Source organism: Lepidochelys kempii, chromosome 2 (genome assembly GCF_965140285.1).
Source record: "Lepidochelys kempii isolate rLepKem1 chromosome 2, rLepKem1.hap1, whole genome shotgun sequence".
NCBI classification, from domain to species: Eukaryota; Metazoa; Chordata; order Testudines; family Cheloniidae; genus Lepidochelys; species Lepidochelys kempii.
This window is the reverse complement of record NC_136381.1, coordinates 14,106,812-14,128,463: the sequence shown is the minus strand read 5'-3', so window position 1 is coordinate 14,128,463 and position 21,652 is coordinate 14,106,812. Positions and strand designations below refer to the sequence as shown.

Sequence of the window (21,652 nt, the reverse complement as noted above, 5' to 3'; positions counted from 1 at the left end):
ATTTATGACAGGATGTCTTCAGTCTTTAGGATCCCTGATAGCAAGTGCAGTTTGTAAAGCTCACTGAAGCATAAATATGCTAATTTAAGGTGTAGGAATTTGGCTGTGAGACTGTAAACTATTGTCTACCATACAGTTTCCAAGTATTCTCAGTTTTGAGACTTATACATCTTTCCTGAACAGTAGTAAGAGGTAGTGGGCATTTTAAAAGAGCATCTTACTGGATGGCAGCTGTAGCATCTTCTCCATTAAGAACAAGAGCAGTTGGCAGCCATTATACTGGCAGCAGAAAAGCAAACAAAAATCTAATCTCGGGCAATAAATATTTTATGTACATCTACTTCTCTTGCCTGTTCGAGAGTATGGAAAAGCTCTTCTGGTGCAGGACATGGAAAAATAGCCTTGTCTCTCTTTTGACATTCTAGAATTCATGCAACGAAGCTGCTAGAGTACCAGTTCCATTATGGAGTGTTCTTCTGCTCTTACAACTTTTTTTGGTCAATGGATTTGTGTTCCTGAACAGAGTTAGACAATATTGTGATTAAAAATACATGTGTACTGTCTATAGTATAACAACTATTATTGCAGCCACGGGAGCATTTAGTCTAATTTTTGTCAGTAGAAATTAACTTTGTAGGATTTTTTGTGTGCTTTTGGTGATACTTCTGTTTTTACTTATATTCTTCATTACTGCAAATAGCTATCACTAATCTACTTATTTCAGTGTTCTCTCTCAAAAAAATGAGGGGATCATTATACAAGATGCAGTGGACATTTATCTCTCTACCAAAAAAAACCTAGATCTCTTTTTACAGTTAGTTTGGACAAGAGAGGACTAACTTTTGTCATGATCAGTAGATACTTTCTGCTTCTACTTGCAGATTGAGTACAGCACATAAAACCAACATACATTCCTGTTGACAAAAAGAACCCACATCAATCAGTGTGTAGGACAACTAGTTAACTAACAATGTTGCTTACAAAAGTGAAAACAGCACCATTTAATTTTAAGGATATCGGGCTTAATGCTTTGTTCTGAGATAAATCCTTTAAATTATATATCCTTGTATCAAACCAGTTGTACTCATTAAATAAGTTTTCAAAATAGTCAGATTTCTTGTGTAGGTAAACTTACATTTTATGGTAAATGAGGTTAGAATGAAAACACGCAACTGCTTTACCACTGAGTTTAGCTTGCTGATGCCCATTCCCCCATAACACAAATATTAAAGATTGCAGGAAATCTTCCATAAACTCTAGAAATAACTTTTATCTTTCAGGAGAAATATTTTAATCAGTACACTCAATTATGAATAAGAAATCAAAATTCATATCGCAACATTCCCTGAGAACAGGGGAGTTCAGCTTGTTCAGTACATAAATATATTTATATACTTAATGTATTCAGGCAATTTCTGAAACCCTACCCCCACTATGTTTATCTTCACAAGTTAGAAGACCTGTAAACGTATGTGTTTATATAAAATAAAATTGCACTATAGTAATTTTCATGTACCTATATATTAAGTTACTACACAAAACTATTACTGACGGTGCAAGGAAATACATAATCATTGGTGGCCATGCTTAACCAGTTTTTGTGTGTGTGTGGTTTTTTTTTTATTTAGTCTCTTTAAAGAGACTATCTGAACTAAATATATTTCAATCTTGCATCTCCCCAATCACTAAATACTGTTAAGTTGGAGTAAACCTATTAGGATAGTATCTTAACAGTGTATTTAACAAACACATCTTAAACAAATATACTACAAGAAACAGTGTTGCAAACAGTATGGGAGTATATGGCTAGAGTTAAGGTTGTTGTATGTGAAGTTTCAGAGTAACAGCCGTGTTAGTCTGTATTCGCAAAAAGAAAAGGAGTACTTTTGGCACCTTAGAAACTAACCAATTTATTTATTTAATTTAATTTATTTAAATTGGTTAGTTTCTAAGGTGCCAAAAGTACTCCTTTTCTTTGTATGTGAATTGTCACTTCTGATTTGTGCTGTGCATGTGCGTCTGCAGCAGAACTCTTCCCTCTCCCACACACCAGTTTTTTGGGCAGGAAGTCTACCCGAAGAATCACAAATACACTCTAACAAAACTTAAACAAAAATCTTTTTCATATACCTCATTTAAACTGTGAAATGTGATATTTTTAGGTTGCACTTTATGTAAAGAAGACAGTTTTATCGGGAATTGAATTGCCAAATAAAATACAATATTCAATAATCTTGTAAATTTGATACTTCTCATAAGTTAAATTACATGCTCTTACTAGAAAATTTAAATATTTCTTTTGCAATAGGCAGGTTTTACCTAATTCTCCCAGAAGCTTGAACGTTCTCTGTAATTTATGCTTTAGTGACTGTTGTGTAGCTAATCATGCCCATGAAATATTGTTGAATTGAGGATTGGCACCTGGCTATGTGAGGATGGAGTGAGTGCTTCGTTGAATGGGAGGCGGAGAGGGGAGTGAATCAAGGTGAAAGAAGGGCTTGTGTTCTGTATGTGGAGTGTAGGAGGAGAGGTGCTGTGAATGACTGAGCCACAGAATGATGCTGCTTTGATGACCACCTTAACCCTGTAAATCCTAGTTGTTACCCTGATTTTTTTAAAATATATTTATATTGTGTAGTAAAATGCCTTTACTCATCAGTAATGTTTATCAAATGCCTTGGTGAAAGTTATGATTGTATAAATACTATATTAAAGATGCTTCCTAAATGTGAGACATTGTATCTATCATCTTGTAAACTCTGTTTCATAGTTTTAAGTCTAATATATGAGGTAAGCCCAGAGAATAACATAAAAAATGTGAGCAATTTCAAAAATAACTGTCTTTTACAACTGGCCCAAAGACCCTAACTGTCTGCAAGCAGGTGACAGTATCACCAATGGGACTGCCTGCAGCTATGCAATAAACTTGTTTTCATCCAATGTCATCCCCTAGAAAGACCTAAAAGTGGCAATTCTTCAACAAAAAAAAACTTCAAAAACAGACTCCAATAAGAGACTGCTGAATTGGAATTAATTTGCAAACTGGATACAATTAACTTAGGCTTGAATAAAGACTGGGAGTGGATGGGTCATTACACAAAGTAAAACTATTTCCCCATGTTAATTCCACCCCCGCCCCCACCTCCCTACTGTTCCTCAGAGGTTCTTGTCAACTGCTGGAAATGGCCCACCTTGATTATCACTACAAAATGTCCCCTCTCCCTCCCCCCCTACCCCCGCTCTCCTGCTGGTAATAGCTCACCTTACCTGATCACTCTCCTTAGTGTGTATGGTAACCCCCATTGTTTTATGTTCTCTGTGTCTATAAATCTCCCCACTGTATTTTCCACTGAATGCATCCAATGAAGTGAGTTGTAGCTCACGAAAGCTTATGCTCAGATAAATTTGTTCGTTTCTAAGGTGCCACAAGTCCTTTTTCTTTTTGTAGAAAGACAATATAGCTGATGATGCACTGTAAATAAAGAACACCAATCTAGGGCACATCTGGCATCCAACTCACACTTCATGATTGTCTCCTTTCCCTCCCTATCCCTCCCTCCTTCCCAAAGGTGGAAGAAGAAAAATGGCACCTTTCCTAGCCCTGTTTTGCCAGGGACCTCATTGCCCCTCTAGTGGACCCAAGAGAAATGGAATTGTATTAATTTGTATTAGTTGGTGCCTAGAGGTTATTGTGCTGGGCACTATACGTACATGTAGTAAGAGACAGTCTCTGCTCTTAAGAGCTTATACTCTAAACTAGGGTTGCCAATTTTGGTTGGATGTATTCCTGGAGGTTTCATCACACATCTTTAATTAAAAAGATTAATCATGGAAACTCAAGGTTAGTCTTGGAGGGTTGGCAACCCTACTGTAAACAGGCACCATTATAGACAAAACTGGAGAAATAAAACAGGGAGCTGAGGCATGGGGATGTTAAATGTCTTACCCAAGAAGTCCATGATAGAGCTAATAACTGAACTGACATGAGTCCCAGTCCAGTGCCATAATCACAAGCTGCTCCCCCCTCCCCCCCTAAAGTCCCTTGAGATATAGAAGGGGACAGAGCAGCGGAAATATTTTCAAGCAAATATTCTCAGTGCATAGGAACTATCTGATTTAGGCTTATTTATTATTTCTTTTTCCTTCAGTTTATAGTGGGAGAGGGGTGAAGAAAGAACACTAATATGTCAATCTAGGGGCATTGGGCAAAATGAAAAAATGCAATTACAATTCCCATAAATCACAATTTTATCAATTCTGTCTAACCAACATTGGCTAAGCAAAATGTAAACATTGGAAATTCCCTCTCCTTTTCAGTTCTCCAAAAGCTAAAAAAAAAAAATATATATACTTTTCAGTAGATCTAGATGTCACTCCTACACTTGAGCTCCGCACCTGAAACTTTTTCTTGTTTTGTGGCTACTTTTTCAGGCAATTTTCTCATTCACAAGTTGGTTTCCCTGAGAATACTTTAAATTGGTGCTCACAAACTACATTTAGTTACACTTTAGGTTGCAACAGAATACCACCCATGTTCCACAGGTATCAAAAAAGCAAGACCTGCCTGAAACTTGCACTCTAAAACAAAACCTTAATGTTGACCTCATGTGCTTTTTATATCAACAGATCAGATCAGCAGTTCTCAAACTGTGGTTGGGACAACCCCTCTGCCCAGGGCTGAAGCCCTTGGGATTTGGATTGCCGCCCCCGTCCAGGGTGGCAGGATTTAGGCAGGTTCAGGCTTCAATTTCCCCCCTTCTGGGGTCATGTAGTAATTTTTGTTGTCGGAAGGGAGTCATAATGCAATGAAGTTTGAGAACTGCTGGTGATTTGCTTCACCTTCCATGCAGTTGCAAAGTTTGTCTGTCTGCCTTAGCGGTACTGATTCACTGTTTTGCTTTGCATTAGATTGCAATTTGTTTATGTATCCCTTGAAGATGGCAGTGAAAATGTTTGTGTGTTGAAATATATTATTGACAATTTTGAAGGCAACAAGGTGGAAAGAAGTGAACCCTTTTCCATTAATTTATGTCCATGTTCTAAGGTTTTGGGTGGACAGAATATGTCCTTGATGCAAACTTAACTGTCACTGAACGTTTTGTTTTTCCTGGGTTATTTTTTAAATACAGCTTTGGTGTATCTCAAGGGATAGCTCCCCAATTCAGGGAGGAGGGGAGGTGCACTTGTCTGGAAACCACAGTGCTGAAGCTGCTCCTGACTGTTGGTTAGGCCCACTCTTCCTTTTATGCTCTCAAGTGGAAGTGGAGGAGGGTATCAAAAGCACAGGTGTGGACACTGACCAAAAGAATCTGATCTCTCTCATGTGGGCTGTCCAAGATGCATTGTTCATGTGGATTCCACTCGTAAAGAACTATAGTTACCTTGGGGATATTTAAAATACACTCTACAAATCACTAGAAAACATAGTATAGAGGGCAATCCAGCATTGGTAGGGAGATGAACTGGATGACCAAATAGGTGTCCCATTTCTAGCTTCTACAGCTTTAGACAAGTTGTCAGTTCTGACGTTTTGAAATATCATGCATTATAAGAACAGTTAAAAAATGCACCACAAAATCCTATGGGAAGAGACAAAGTAGTCAGTGTCTATCAGTGATAAACAAGCTTTCTATGAAAAGTCTCTATTGTGTGCTGTTAGTTTCATTCCTTTTTACAAGTACAATTTACCCACTTCTCATTTGCTAACAGACTGGTATAGAATTTGTAGTGCATTGTTGATTACTAAGGGTGGGGGGAGAGAAGAATGCTTTGAAATCTACAATTTATGTTCCAGGTGGTGTCTTGTTTTGTTTCACTGCTGAGATGTCTGACTTTAGTGGACCTGGCTGTGATGAAGTATTTTTATGTAATACCTGTAGTGTTGTTGCCTTGTCAGCTGAATAATTAACAGTGTGCTTTGTGCATATAGTGCCTTCTGTTATTCACGATGCTGTTTGTAAACTTAATGAGTTCTTGGTATAGTAAATATTTTTTAGATGATAGACACACGAGGAATAACTATTCTGTCCAGACATATTTTCAGATATAATTGTCATGTTCCACTGAAGTTAAATTTCAGAGTAGTAGCTGGTGGCACCTTAGACAAATTTGTTAGTCTCTAAAGTGCCTCAAGTACACCTTTTCTTTTTTGAAGTTAAATTGCTATGTTCACTAAATGTAAATATCTTCTCTGGTTTCAAACTTCTTGGACCATGTTGATTTATAATATATCATTGGGAGGATCAAACTTATAGCACAGGTAACAAAGATCTTTGCCTCAAAAAATGTCAGTTACACCTCTGTTTTACCATACATGCCTTGATTGAAAAGACCCTAAAGAAACTTCATTAACAGTCAGTTAAGACTGAGTGGGGGTTGCCTTTGAGCAAACTTTTAAAAGCAACACAAAGTCAAGTTGAGGGATACTTTTAAACATACCTTACCACTCTCGTATCCCATTAACCTCTCTTGCTGACAGACTCCACCCCTTCACAACTAAACCATATATCTCCAGCATATGCAAAACACAGTACAAATACCACATTCCCCACACTTGCACTGGGACACATAACCCCGCTGCAGATTTCACGAGGTCCGTATTAGATATCAAATTGTTTGACATACTGCAGAGCACTCATTCATCTGCTCCTCCTTTAGGTGACTCAGGGAAGGAGTAGAAGAAAGGAACATTTAATTAGCCTCAACATAAAATATGCCGGATTAGATCAAGGAGGCATAATTTACATGTATAAAAGGAGGACTCTATCTGAATGTGGCAGTAGTCTCAGATGAGACCATGTAACATGTAAGTAATTCAAATACTTGAGCTTTTATTGCAGTATTTAAGGAAAGTTAAAAGGGGCTTCTATTTAATACCACCTTTCAGTGTATCACATACACTGTGTACTCCTGAGGGAATTCTGTGCCAAAACAAATAAAAATTATGTGCACAATATTTTAAAATTCTGCAAATCTTATTTGTCAATAAATAAATGTGGAGGCTCCATCATGACAATGGGAAGCACAGGCTTCTGTCTGCATGGAGGTGGGAGATCATCCTGCAGTTTCCCCTTCCCCCTGGGATAGGGACTCAGCAGTGAGTTTGCACCTGAGCCTGACACACAGCAAGGGCTGGGTCTGCCCCAGAAACACCCCAGGGCCCTGCCCCTCTGTACCAGGCCCACCAGATGTGAGCAGGCATTGTCAGCCCAGCAGGATCCACGTGGGGGTGGGATCGAGGGTGAGAGGGTTTTGTGTGGGACTGTCAAAGTTCCTTTCCCACTCTGAATTCTAGGGTACAGATGTGGGGACCTGCGTGAAACCCCCCCCAAGCTTATTTTTACCAGCTTAGGTTAAAACTTCCCCAAGGTACGAACTATTTTACCTTTTGTCCCTGGACCTTATTACTGCCACCACCAAGCATCTAGCAAATGTAACAGGGAAAGAGCCCACTTGGAAATGTCTTCCCCCCCCAAGCCCTACACCCCCTTTCCTGGGGAAGGCTTGATAAAAATCCTCACCAATTTGCATAGGTGAACACAGACCCAAACCTTTGGATCTTAAGAACAATGAAAAAGCAGTCAGGATCTTAGAATATTAATTAAAGAAAATGTAAAAGAATCACCTCTGTAAAATCAGGATGGTAAATACCTTACAGGGTAATCAGATTCAGAACATAGAGAATCCCTCTAGGCAAAACCTTTAAGTTTAAAATAAGTTGTGCTGAATGGAATGTATATTCCTGTTTTTGTGTCTTTTTGTATCAGCCATTTAAACAAAACAGAATCTAACGCATATCTAACTAGATTGCTTATTAACCCTTTACAGGAGTTCTGACCTGCATTCCTGCTCTGGTCCTGGCAAAAGCAACACACAGACAGAGAAAACCCTTTGTTTCCCCCCCAAATCCAGCTTTGAAAGTGTCTTGTCTCCTCATTGGTCATTTTGGTCAAGTGCCAGCGAGGTTATCTTAGCTTCTTAGCCCTTTACAGGTGAAAGGGTTTTTCCTCGGGCCAGGAGGGATTTAAAGGTGTTTACCCTTCCCTTTATATTTATGACTGGGGTATTCTGGGTGGTGGCAGCTCAGTGAGGGATATGGATGCACAGATCTCGTTGGGGTGGTCCAGGTGCAAGAGGGGGTGGAGCTCATCAGGGTGGGAGTTTGATGGGCCTGCTTAACGGGGGAGTCCTTGCTGTGGCTGCTGAGGGGATGCTGCATGCTGGGCTCCTGCTGCACCCCAGAATTCCCCCATCCCCTTCTCTTATTGTTTTGTGTGTTTACATATTATCTGACTAATTAGCTGTGTCAATATACGTATACCTACAGCTGAATTGGACACTGAGGGAACACTTTTTTGTTTTTAGAAATACACTATAGTAGGCACACTTGTATTCCACTGAGGGTTTATGCATGTGCACCATGTGTCTGGAGCCAGAGAAGCTGAAAATAGTAGTGGCCATTGGTCAGGGCGCACGCACAGACTCGCCTCATAGTTTCGTCTGAGGGCAGGACAGACCAACCATGTCTCCAGTTCCTTCTCACCACTGTATGGTCTGGGTCGGAACTATTAGTGTCCTCTTGCATGTGGTGCACCTGTAGAAGAGTATAGTTGTGTGTGTATATAGTGGTTTTTTAATAGTATTTTTGCTGTTTTTATGGTCTTAATTTTTTTTTAAAGTAGAATTGGAACTTCAGGAGTTTTGTTTCCTTGTTAACTCCCCACCAGTATCCACATGCAGGTACTGGACTATGTTGAAGATTCAAGACTTCAAAATACGTACCTCCTGGCTGTGCTACTTCTTGGTTGGCAACAAACATCAATGTTACCTCTGATGTAGTGTGGGCTTCTCCAAGCAGTAGAGTACAGTATCTGCCAGTCCTTCCCCCAGATGTACCTGAGAAGGCTGGGCTCTCTGCCTCCAGAAGCAGCTCATGGAAGTTGCCATAAGACCTCATTCCGACCCAGGTTGGGGATACTCCCCATTCCCCTACCGCACATTAGCCTGAGGCAGCCAAGAGGGCAACTCCAGCACTGAGTCACATCAGCAGTACCACCACTACGGACCCTACGCTGGAGCCTAACTGGGAGGTAAGGAGGCATGCACATAAGCGTCGCAATATGTCTTCCTCCAAACCTAAGAAGAGGGATGCCTCTTCCATGAGATCTAGTCATGGGGAAGGAGTGAGCTCTAAAGCACATAAACATGAGAAGAAACCACACCTGTCGACGGATCCACTGGTACCAGTTAACGAACCGTGCTCAACATCAGACCCCCATGAAGGTGTAAGACCTGCCTGCTCTGAGGAAGTCCACTGCTCTGGTACCAGTTTCAGGCAATGAAAGAGTACCCTTAAGAACAGGAAGGTCAGGAAGAACCCCAGAAAGTGTTTGCCCTGGGAGAGCCCAGGTCTTCATGCCTTCTGATACCTTCCACCTCCTAGGCAGGCCAGATCTCCCCTTCAGAGCATACCACAGCCAAGGCACCCTTCATCCCCCTGCTCAGCTTCCACCAGCTCCAACAGTATTGCTAATGGAATTGGTGTTTGTGGTTTTTCATCTTCGGAGGAGATGGATGAAGGGCAGGGACCTCCTGACCCCTATCTCAACTACAAAGACTCCAAGAGGTTGTCTACATCATGGCACTATCCTCCAGTCCAACTGCCAAGGAACCACTAGGCCCACACGTTGTGGGGCCTGCCACAACGCCCTCCGGATCAGTCATGCTGGCCCTGTTGGGGTCCCTGGCCACAATAACTACCGTTGGTATATACCTGCTCTACAAGGGAAACTTTGCTTCTCTCCCTGTCTCAAATGCTCTCTAGAACAATGGTTCTCAAAGCTCGTCTGCCGCTTGTTCAGGGAAAGCCCTGGTGGGCCGGACCGGTTTGTTTACCTGCTGCGTCCGCAGGTTTGGCTGATCGCGGCTCCTACTGGCCACAGTTCTCCGCTCCAAGCCAATGGGGGCTGCGGGAAGGGCGGCCAGCACGTCCCTTGGCCTGTGCCGCTTCCTGCAGCCCCCATTGACCTGGAGCGGCGAACCGCGGCCAGTGGGAGCTGCGATCGGCCGAACCTGCGGATGCAGCAGGTAAACAAATTGGTCCAGCCCGCCAGGGGCTTTCCCTGAACAAGCGGCGGACCGGCTTTGAGAACCACTGCTCTAGCAGACACTCTCTGAGCTGATGAAGGAAGTGCCACTCAGTCCGGTTCCACTGGTACTGCTAGGGCAGGAGTGATTCCCATCATCCTCACCAGATGCTGCAGTGGCTTCAGTGTCTCCCTTGCCCTCAGATGACTTTTGACACTTCCAAGGTCTCCTGCATAGGGTGGCAGGTGAATTTCGCATCCCCTGGAGGAAATCCTAGACACACAACATAAGCTCCTGGACATCCTGCAGTCATTGGCACTGGGTAAAGTTCCTCTGTCAATCAACAAGTCCATTCTCAAGCCAGCTAGAACAGTGTGACACATGCTGTCCATGTGTATGCTGACTCCCAAGGGGGCAGAAAAATGCTTCTGTGTACCAGCTATGGAGTCTGTTTCTTTTCTCACATTCTCTTGTGGTACAGGCCATGTCGGAATGGTCCAGACAACAGCACCCATGCTCGATTCCAGCTCATAGAGGGCAAGTGGTTGGACATATTGGGCCACAAAGTCTTCTCCTCAGCTAGCCTTCAGTTCAGAATTTTGAATTTTCAGGCATTACTTGCCAAATACAACTTCCTGAATTAAAGCAAACTGGAGGAATTTGCTCAAAAACTGCCACAACTAGATCAAGTCTGATTCCAGGCAATCTTGGAGAAAGGAAAACTGGTGGCAAGGACAGCGTTTTAATCAGCTCTAAGTGCAGCAGACACTTCATCATACCCTATGGCTACGGGCATCCTTATGAAGAGGGAATCATGGCTCCATTCCTCTGGTTTACCCAGGGAGGTGCAAAAAAATGGCAATTAATTCCATCTTTTTAATCAGAAAGTGAATGATTCTTTCCACATCCTCAAGGATTCAAGAGCTACACATTGTTCCTTGGGTACTGCAACATCTGTGCTGAAGCATAAATTCTACCATCTGCCACAACACAGTGTTACAGGACTTCCCAGTTTTTCTATCAGAGGCCTTATGAACCACCACACAAATGTCAAAAGACCCAAAGTCTCGCCCTCCAGGTTCATTGTCACAGCCTTCCTCCTCTGATGTGCAACATTCTCTCAGAAATATCTTCTGTGGATCTAGAGAGCCATCAACCACCTTCCTTACTGCCATACTACCCCCTCACTCTTTTTGGAGGTCATGTAGCACTTTTTTTCTTCCTACCAGTTTGGGGTGTAAAAAAAGGACATATGGGTGCTAAACGTCATCCACCATGGCTATACAATTGAGTTAATCACACTACCTCATTCACAGCTTCCCCCCTCCCCAATCTCTCTTCAAGGCTACTCTCATGACTGCATCGTCACCCAAGAGGTGAACTCCTTAAGACAAAGAGGAGCGATAGAGCAGGTCCCTCCTCAGACAACTTATTTCCTAATACCCAAAAAGAAGGGTGGGTGGAGGCTGATTCCAGACCTACACATTCTCAGTGGCTTGTTTCATATGGTCACACTTGCAACAAGCATGATTTTTTTTTGTTTTGTTTTTAAACTCACGTGATTTACATCTCTTGACATTCAAGACACCTACTTTCACACAGACATTTATTTGGCACACTGACTGTTTTGAGGTTCAGTCAGTTTGCACCATTTTCAGTACAGGGTTCTCCCATTTGGATTCACCACTGCTCTCAGGGTCTTAACCAAGGTTTTCTCTATTGTAGCGGCTTACATCAGGCGTTATTGGGTCCTTATATTCCCATATCTCGATTGACTGACTGGCTCCTGGTGGCACAATCCAGAGGTGAAAGCTCAAGCTTCAACCTCCGTGTCGCTCAGCCTCCTTTTCTCCCTTGGAGTAAGCATCAATGCAAAAAAAAAACAAAAAAAACCCAAAACCATGGACCTCTCACAATTCCTAGACTTCATAAGAGCCTCCATCAACTCAGTCACAGCACAGGCCTACCTACCATTAGACAGATGATGAGCGTCTGCAAGAACTCAGAACGCTCATCATCAACAATCCTTTGGTCCCAGACAGGGCTTGTCTCTCTGTCTTTGGCCTCGTGCACATATGTCATCACCTTTCCTACCTCCAGAGGTGGCTGCAGATAGTTTGGAAGAGTAAACATCACACCATGAACCAAATGCTGACCGTCCCGCCCCCCCCCCCCGAGTACTCTCTTCCCTCCACTGCTGGATGGACCCACGTCAGGTCTGCATTAGGATTCCCTTTCTACCCTCCTCCTCGGACAAAACAATTATCACTGATGCATTCCTCATAGGCTGGGGGTGGGGGGGGGGCACATGACACGGAACATGGGCTCCTCAGTAATCCAGGATGCACATAAACATTCTGAAGCACTGGGCTGTAAGGAAGTAAGGCTGTAAGGAAGGCCTGCCAAGCTTTCGTCCTGTTCATCCGTTTCCATCATGTTCTTATGTCAGACACCACCACCACCACCACCACTGTTTGCTACATCACATGAAGTCAACTGCTTTATGTGCAGAAGCAGTCAACCTATGAAATTGGTGCATCACTCACCATATCCTCTTATTGGCAGCCTATCTCCTAGGGATGCAAAACATGGTTGCAGATTCTCTCAACAGGCACTTGGTGATTGGGCACAAGTGGGAACTCCAGCACCATGGTATATGACATCTTCAGCTGATTTGGGCGGCGGGGGGGTGTGAGCGACTCTGACCAGAGACCTCTTTGCTTTCCCCATCAACAACAAATACAGTAAATACTGCTCCAGGGATATGAGTCTCTTGGGTCTCCACTCTCAGGGTGTTGCCCTCATAGTGCCGTGGTCAGATCAGATCAACTACGCCTTCCCGCCTCTTCCATTCCTACCACGAGTACTCCACAAGATCAGATGAGACGGAGCAACAGTCATCCTGATGGCCCCTACTGGCCCACACAATTCTGGTCTCCCAAACTGCTACATATGTCTGCCTTTTCCCGCCTTCCCCAGTATGCTGTCATAACACAGTGGCAAGATCAGACATCCCAATCCATAAGCGCTTTGCTTGTGGTATTTGGATGGGCATCTTGTATAGAACGGGAGTGTTCATCAGAAGTGCAAAACATCCTCTCCAGTTGTTACCAGGAGAAGTGGAATGCTTCATCTCCTGTACAAGAACAGGGACTTTCCCTGGAAATGGAGGGGATTCCCCTTGAAGGCATTGGGTCTTGCCCTCAAGGTCCACCTAGTGGAAATTAGCACCTTTCACACGCTCCCCCTCTCAAACCCTGTGTGGATTCAGTCTTCACATCTCTTGACTGCTAGGTTTTTGGAAGGGTCTCATCAGAACCTTCCTACCCATACAACCCATTGCTCCACTATGGGACCTCAACCTAGTTCTATCTGTACTAACGAAACTGCCATTCCAACTGCTGACATCATGCTCTGTCCCTCCTTTCCATGAAAGTCGCCTTCCTTGTTGCTATCATTTCAGCAAGAAGGGTTGTTGAGCTTGGGGCCATGATGGCAGACCCTCCTTTTACCACTTTCCAGAAAGATGGTGTCCTTGTGCCTGTACCCAAATTTCTGCCAAAGGTCATCTCCCAGTTTCTTGTTAATCAACCCATTCACTTACCTGCGCCCCCCGCCCCCCAATGCCGCACACCTTGGAAGAGGGTTGACAACTCCGTTCCTTTAATGTTCGTTGGGCCTTGGCCTTTTACCTGCAGAGAATGAGACTGACTAGGAAATCCCCCAGGATGGCTGTTGTAATTGCTTGACACTTAACTCTTTCAGCTATCTCTACACAGAGAATCTCCAAGTGGATTTTGGGGTGCATTACACTTTATCAGTTATCGGGACTGCATCCACAAGAGCCAGGCTTCGATCATGGCTTCCCTCCACGACATGCTGCTCCTTGACATATGTAGAGCAGCCACGTGGAGTTCAGTACACGCCTTTGCTATGCATTACGCCTTGGTGCAAGACTCCTGTAATGGATGTCTCCTTCGGCATAGCTGTCCTTCACTCCACCCTTCCATCTTCATAGTTGCACCCTCTTTTTTGAATTAGGTACTGCTTGCTAACCACCCTCTGTGGACAACAATGCGGACCATCATGTAAAGAAGAAGGTTGGTTACTTGTAGCTGAGGGTTCTTCCAAATGTGTGGCCCCTATTATTTGTATTCCACTGATCGTTTACTCATGCATACGATGTGTCCAGAGCTGGACAATTTGAAAGTAGTAGTGTCTGTTGGTCTGCATGTGCACCCTGAGTCGCCCCATGGTTTCGTCTCGGGTGATAAAGGGTGGGGCGGACTGTGACCGCCTCTCCAGTTCCTTCTCCACTGCAAATCCAAACTATCTGCAGCAGAGGAGAATGAGGAGCTGGGAAGTGGAATACAGAAAGGGATCTCTCATATTGAAGAGCCTCCAGTTACAGCTAAGTAACCTCCTCTTATTACATGATTTCCCACCCCCCCTCCACACACATTTCATATTTGTTTTTAAAAGTCTCTAAATTCTTTATTCAACAGTTCTGGGTTTTTTTTGCCCATACAAGTTATACATACATTGAATGTTTTTCTCTTTTGGAATGTAATTAGAATCTTTCAAATTTAGAATCCATCTGGATTTAAGAATAACAGTCCCAGGTACATTAATAACCACCTAAAATAGTCTTTCTAAGGTATCAATTTCTCCACACACTTAAATGTATAGTATGGTACCGGTCTCCTGTTTTAACCCCACAAAAACAAACACCATCCCCCCACTCCATCCCCAAACCCACAGCCTGTACTGAACTACTTTTTAAAGCAAAAAAACCCAAGACCAGAAATGAATAGTTGAATTTTTCCTTAGACTTACCTGCCATATTCATTGTGGCTCTTACTGTTTTAAGTTTTGTGACATACTTGTAGCTAGTCAATAGGGAAAAAAAACGCTTTGTCCACTTTCACATCTAGTGATAAAATAGGGAGTTAAATGCTCTTATGCCTTTTACAGAATGTATTAGTGCAGTCATATTTCTGTCTCGTAGTGTGATAACGCCAGCAGGATAAATGTGAGAGACACTGAATCTTCGCACAAAGGAAATAGGTTTTATAATGAGTGCAGTCTGAACAGAACTAATCTCTTTCTTGGATCATTACTTCACCTAATCACAAAGCCTTTTTTAATTCAAATCCTTGCAGGGTTCTAATTGGTGACCTCCAGAGCCTGGTAATTGTATAAGAGAGCTGATCTTTTGCAGTATATCTAAATGGCCTTTGCAATTAAAAGTGAGAAATGTAGCTTAACCCTTCTGCTGATTTAGCTGAAGAGTTGACTCAGTTTTCAGTACTGAGACTTTAATAATCTACACACTTTACTCCCCCAAAAAGTCATTAGTTTAGGAAGATATTAACTTGTAGTTGTGTTAAACTTTTTGTCTGATAAACCCTTTGGGTCTCCAAAAATGTATGCTGACCTATTCATGGTATCTAATTTTTCAGGTCTTAAGTCATTTGATTTGTAGGCAGACTGATACAAAACTAGTCCAGTTAAAGAAGTATAATTCAGATATTGCGTCTTGTCTGTATACTTTAATTCAGATGTCCTCAAAAAAAGTATTCATAACCTTAAACTAGATTAAAGCCTATATCATTAGTATTCCCCCACACATGTTTTTATACATTGTTATAGCTTCCAGTAACCTTTAAATACCCAGATATCTTATTGCTGAGGTGTATACTTTATTATAAGTCAGATGGCTTGTACTGTTAGACTAGTTACCTTTATCTGTCTGAGATTAACCTTTAAATACAACTTTAAAAGTGTAACTATCTATATTCCTCTTATGCCATAAACAGGAGTTTGCAATGCAATGTAAAAGTACTGCAAGTAATGTGTTTACATAGGGGAAATGAATGAGAATACTAAAGTGGTTTGCTTCCAGGGTTCATCTTCTGCATGGTTCTTAATATTTGATTTGAGTTCTTCAGCTTCAATGTAATATAGTAATTTTTGTAGAATATGTTTTGTTTTCAGTTTGATCCATGTACCAGCCAGTATAAATCAGGAAGTGCCAAAAAAACATGCTTCTCCATTTACATGTAATCTAAGTTGTGTTAAAAGTTCAGTTTCCTACCACTTGTGTGTTGTAGAATATTTTTTCCACTAAAGAGAGTGGTTGCTGGTCTGAAAAGAAACCGTTCAGTCACCAATATAAGTATTTCGGGTAAGGAATATTTTAAAGCAAGATCACAGTGACTGAAGACCTGTTATCTTCATATCTTCCTTCGCTTAGTATCTAGAGTGTTTGTCTTGTATATAGTTCTACACATAGTAGGTATAAGTTTACATTATAACAATCTCTTTAGTGTGGGACCACCGGTGCCAGCTTGGTGCCCCATTCTCCTTGCTTCAAGGCCTGCCGTTCATGTAACAGGTCTGTGCCAGTGAGTGACCCTCATCCCAGTTGCATTAAGGTGCATTTGAGTGACAAATGTCACATTTGTAGGGAGGTCAAACTCTGTTTTGAAAAAAGAACAGGGCTGCCAGACTTAAGTATCTGCTCAGAGTCTGTACTTGATCCACCATTGGAACCCACCTGCTTTAAATGGGTACTGAGCACTTCAGAGGTTATAAGAAATGCTCCTCCTCCTCTAAGAGTCATGAGCCAGATGTGCATCGCCAGTGTCTAAGAAGAACTTCTGTAAGTCCTAAGGAATCAGTACTGGGACCTACCACAAGGAAGGCACCGAGTCTCAAAATGACTCTCAGGTGTATCCTAAAAAGTTGCACCCTCTGGAGCAATCCTATGAACCACAAAGGATTGACTCCAGAACCCAGGAAGGGTCCATTGATATAAATCCCTGAAGCATCAATGCACCTCTTGGAACCACAGATTCAAGACTCCTTCTGGTGCTGTTGACACCCGAGGTGTTTGAGGCAGATAGGAAGTAACTTGACCTCTTCTGTGATTCAAGAGCCTTGCATGGTACTGACATTGGAACCACGTGCTCCTGCAGTCTCAATTCTAGCCCCAGAGCATCGATCAGTACTGACTTCTTCTACTCATGTGGCACCTCTGTGGAAGACTGAGTCTAGAAGCAAGCCAGCAATGATTTTGCCAGTACCCCCATCTCAAGACCTACAGGTTCAGTTCCTGTGTGGTCAGAGGAATCAGAGTTGTAGGACTGGAATGGACCTTGAGAGGTTTTCTAGTCCAGTCCCCTGCACTCATGACAAGATTAAGTATTATCGGACCATCCCTGTCTAACCTGTTTTTACAAATCTCCAGTGTTTGGAGATTCCACAATCACCCTAAGCAATTTATTCCAGTGCTTAACTACCTGGACAGTAAGGACGTTTTTCCTAATATCCAATCTAAACTGCCCTTACTGCAATTTAAGCCCATTGCTTCTTGTCCTATCCTCAGAGATTAACTAGAACAATTTTTTTCCCTCGTCCTTGTATGTACCCTTTTATGTACTTAAACTGTTAGCATGTCCTCTCTCAGTCTGTGCTTCTCCACACTAAACAAACCCAGTTTCTTAAATCTTCCCTCATAGGTAAAGTTTTCTAGACCTTTAGTAATTTTTGTTGCTCTTCTTCTCTAGACTTCTCCGATTTGTCCACATCTTTCCTGAAATGTGGCACCCAGAACTGGACACCAGTACTCCAGTTGAGGCCTAATCAGCATGGAGTAGAGTAGAAGAATTACTACTTGTTTTGCTTACAACACTCCTGCTAATACATCCCAGAATAACGTTCACTTTTTTTGCAGCAGTGTTGCACTGTTGACTCATATTTAGCTTGTGATCCACTATGACTCCCAGATCCCTTTCTGCAATACCCCTTCCTAGGCAGTCATTTCCTATTTTGTATGTGTGCAGCTGGTTGTTTATTACTAAGTGGAGTACTTTGCATTTGTTCTAACTGAACTTCATCCTATTTACTTCAGACCATTTTTTCCAGTTTGTCCAGATCACTTTGAATTTTAAGCCTATCCTCCAAAGCATTCTCAACCCCTCCTAGTTTGGTATCATTGGCAAACTTTATAAGTGTGCTCTCTCTGCCATTATTAAATTATTTATGGAGATATTGAATAGACCCAGAGCCAGAACTGATCCCTGCAGGACCCCCCCCATATGCCCTTTCAGCTTGACTGTGAGCCACTGATAATTGAGTGGTTTTCCAACCGGTTATGCACACATCTTTATAATAGCTCCATCTAGGTTGTATTTCCCTAATTTGTTTGAGAAGGTCATGTGAGACGGTATCAATAGCCTTCCCCCCCATCCATAAGACTTTTTACCCTGTCAAAGAAAGCTATTGGGTTGGTTTGTCATGATTTGTTCTTGACAAATTCATGTTGAACTGTTACTTGTCACCTTATTCTCTCCTAGATGTTAGCAAATTGATTACTTAATTATTTGCTTCATTATCTTTTTGGGTACTGAAGTTGAGCTGACAGGTTTTTAATTCCCCAGGTTGTCCTTATTTATTTGCCCCTTTCCAGTCCTCTGGAATCTCTGCCATCTTCCAGATAATCCTAATGGCTCAGATATCTCCTCAGTCAGTTCCTTGAGTATTCTAGGATGTATTTCATCAGGCCCTGGTGACTTGAAGACATCTAAGTTGTCTAAATAATTTTTAAGTTGTTCTTTCCCTACTTCAGCCTCTGATCCTACTTCATTTTCATTGGCATTCTTTAAGTTAGATGTCATAGAATCATAGAATATCAGGGTTGGAAGGGACCCCAGAAGGTCATCTAGTCCAACCCCCTGCTCGAAGCAGGACCAATTCCCAGTTAAATCATCCCAGCCAGGGCTTTGTCCAATTCCTACTAAACTTTTTGCTGAAAACTGAAACAAAAAAGTCATTTAGCACTTTTTCTGTTTGTTTTTTCTCCCTTCATTGAGTAACTGGCTTATCCTTTCCTTGGATTTCCTCTTGCTTCTAATGTATTTGTAAAATGTTTTCTTGTTACTTTGTGTGTCTAGCTAGTTGACTTTCATTTTGTACCTTGGCCTTTCTAAGTCTTGTCCCTACTTACTTGTGGCATTTTGTTCATATTCTTTGTAATTTGACCTAGTTTTCACTTTTTGTAGGACTCTTTTTTGAGCTTCAGATCATTGAAGATCTCCTGGTTAAGCCAGGTGGTCTCTTTCCATACTTTTTCTTTCCTATGTAGTGGGATCGTTTGCTTTTGTGCCCTTAATATAGTCTTTTTTTTTTTTTTTTTTTTGAAAAACTGCACTCTCTTGAACTGTTTTTTCTCCTTAGGCTTGCTTCCCATGGGATCTTGTTTACCAACTCCCTAAGTTTGCTAAAGTCTGCCTTCTTGAAATCCATTCTCTTTATTGTGCTGTTTTCCCTCCTATCATTCCTTAGAATCATGAACAACTAATCATTTCATGATCATTTTCCCCAAAGCTGCCTTTCAAATTCTTAACCAGTTCTTTCCCATTTGTCAAATCTAGAGCAGCTTCTCTCCTAGTATCTTTCTCCACCCTCTGAAATGAAAATTATCTCCAATACATTCCAAAAACTTATTGGATAATCTGTGGCTTGTTGTGTTCTTTTCCAAGCAGATGTCTGGGTCATTGAAGTCCCCCATCACCACCAAGTCCAGTGCTTTGGATGATTTTGTTTATAAAAAGCCTCATCCACCTGTTCTGCTTGGTTAGGTGTTCTGTAGTAGACCCCTACCATGATATCACCCTTGGTTTTTCCCCCATTTATCCTTATCCAGGGACTTTCAACAAGTCTGTCTCGTATTTCCATCTCAACTTAAGTCCAATTGTATACATTTTGATGTATAAGGCAACACCTCCTCCCTTTTTTCCCTGCCTGTCCTTCCTGAGCAAGCTGTACCTTTCTATACCAATATTAGAGTCCTGTGTATTATCCCATCAATTCTGTGTTGCCAGCTATGTCCGTTCTTTTTATTAACCAGTATTTCTAGTTATTCCTGCTTATTCCCCACACTTCTCACATTTAAGATGCAGACATCTAAGATACTGATTTGATTTTCTCCCTATGTTCTCTCTTGTCTCTCTTATCACTGCTATAACATTCTATGCTTCCCCTCCCCCCCACCCAGATTCTGACCCTTCTCTTTTTGACTGACTTTCCTGGGGACTTTTGTCTTCTGCTCCCATCGAACCTAGTTTAAAGCTCTCTTCACTATGTTTGCCAGTTTGTATGCGAAGATGTTCTTCACCTTCCATGATAGCATTCCTTCTTCCCTGAACAACATCCTGTGGTCCAGGAAGCTGAAGTCCTCCTGGTGACACCATCTTCACAGTCAGGCATTCACCTCCAGGAAATGGACTCCTCATAGGACTTGGAAATTGGATCCACTGTGTCCTGATCTGAGCTTGCCCAACAGCCCTAGTGAAGTGCTTGTCCACTGTAGTACAGTTCAGCCTCAGCATTTTAAGAGTCAGTGGCATTCTCAGAATTGGTCCCACATCCTTACTGATGGCCCTTCTGGATTCTTTGGGACTCCCTTCCACAATCCAGAACCTTTCTCCTCCCTTACCGCACCTCAAGATCAATCAGGCACTGGCAGCATTTAAAGGAAGGTCACCATCTTGTTTCGCTTTGATTTGTTGTAGTAGTTAGTTGAATTTCTAGCTATAATCTTTAATGGAGACATTTTTGTCTTGTCAGCTCTTAGATGCTTTATAGCATCTGGTCTTTTATATAGAGTTTTCATTTGAAGTCAATGATGGGTGTATAAAGAATGGAGGATTGGGCTCTTTTGTTCACTTCCGTCTGAAATAGAAACAGTTGCACTTATATAAATTATTATATGGTTGGCTGGATTTGGCACAGTGTCAAGTGAAAGTTTTCTGAACTTGAAGGTAGATAAAACTGATATTTCCTTTGGCTTCCTGTCAAGGATACATATTTGTTGCTGATCTTGCTTCTTTTAAATATTCTTTCAAGTGAATCTGTTTCGGTTTTAAACTGTAGTGTAAAACATTACTAGTATAACCACAGTATCTTCCCTATGGTTATACTAAGGCCCCAATCCTACAAAAAATTAATTGTGTAGTGTGTAGCATGGGTTCTCAAACTGGGGGTCACAACCCCTCAGAGTCGCAACGTTATTACGTGGGGGGTCGTGAGCGGTTAGAGTCCACCCCAAAACCTGCTTTGCTGCCATCATTTCTAATAGTGCTAAATATTTTTAAAGTGTTTAATTTATAAGGGGGGGGGTCACATTCAGAGGCTTGCAGTGTGAAAGGTGTCACCATTACAAAAGTTTGAGAACCACTGGTGTGTAGGCATATTGCAATCAGTTGCTTAACCTTTTTGCTAAAGTTAAAACTTTTTGAAAAAGGAAATCTAAGGCCTGTCTATCCAGGGGAAACTTTCTAATAGGTTTAAAACGGATTCAGCTAACATGATTTTAAAATTTGGTTAAAGCTAGTATAGACCCAGTTTAGTTGGCTTCAGCAGCGTGACCCATGTTTACTGAACCAGTTTCAAATGATCCTAAGAATAAGGTGGTCTTGAATCTGGTGGGGGGGGGATGGAGTGGATTTGGATGCCTTAAATCAATGTGGTATCATGAGACCATTCAAATATATTTGTTAAA

General features: G+C 41.9%; 1 protein-coding gene across 2 annotated transcripts in view; it reads left to right on the top strand.

Annotated features, from left to right (window-relative positions):
- The window catches only part of KHDRBS3 (KH RNA binding domain containing, signal transduction associated 3), a 193,525-nt gene that overhangs the window by 26,650 nt on the left and 145,223 nt on the right, over positions 1-21,652 (top strand). Inside the window, exon 1 of one of the 2 annotated variants that reach the window (XM_078851419.1) lies at positions 6,785-6,805. The exons of the other annotated variant lie outside the window; for it this stretch is intronic. The gene's annotated coding sequence lies outside the window, so the exon portion shown is untranslated. Of the gene's footprint in view, positions 1-6,784; positions 6,806-21,652 lie in introns of those variants that run through there. 2 annotated transcript variants of the gene reach the window in all.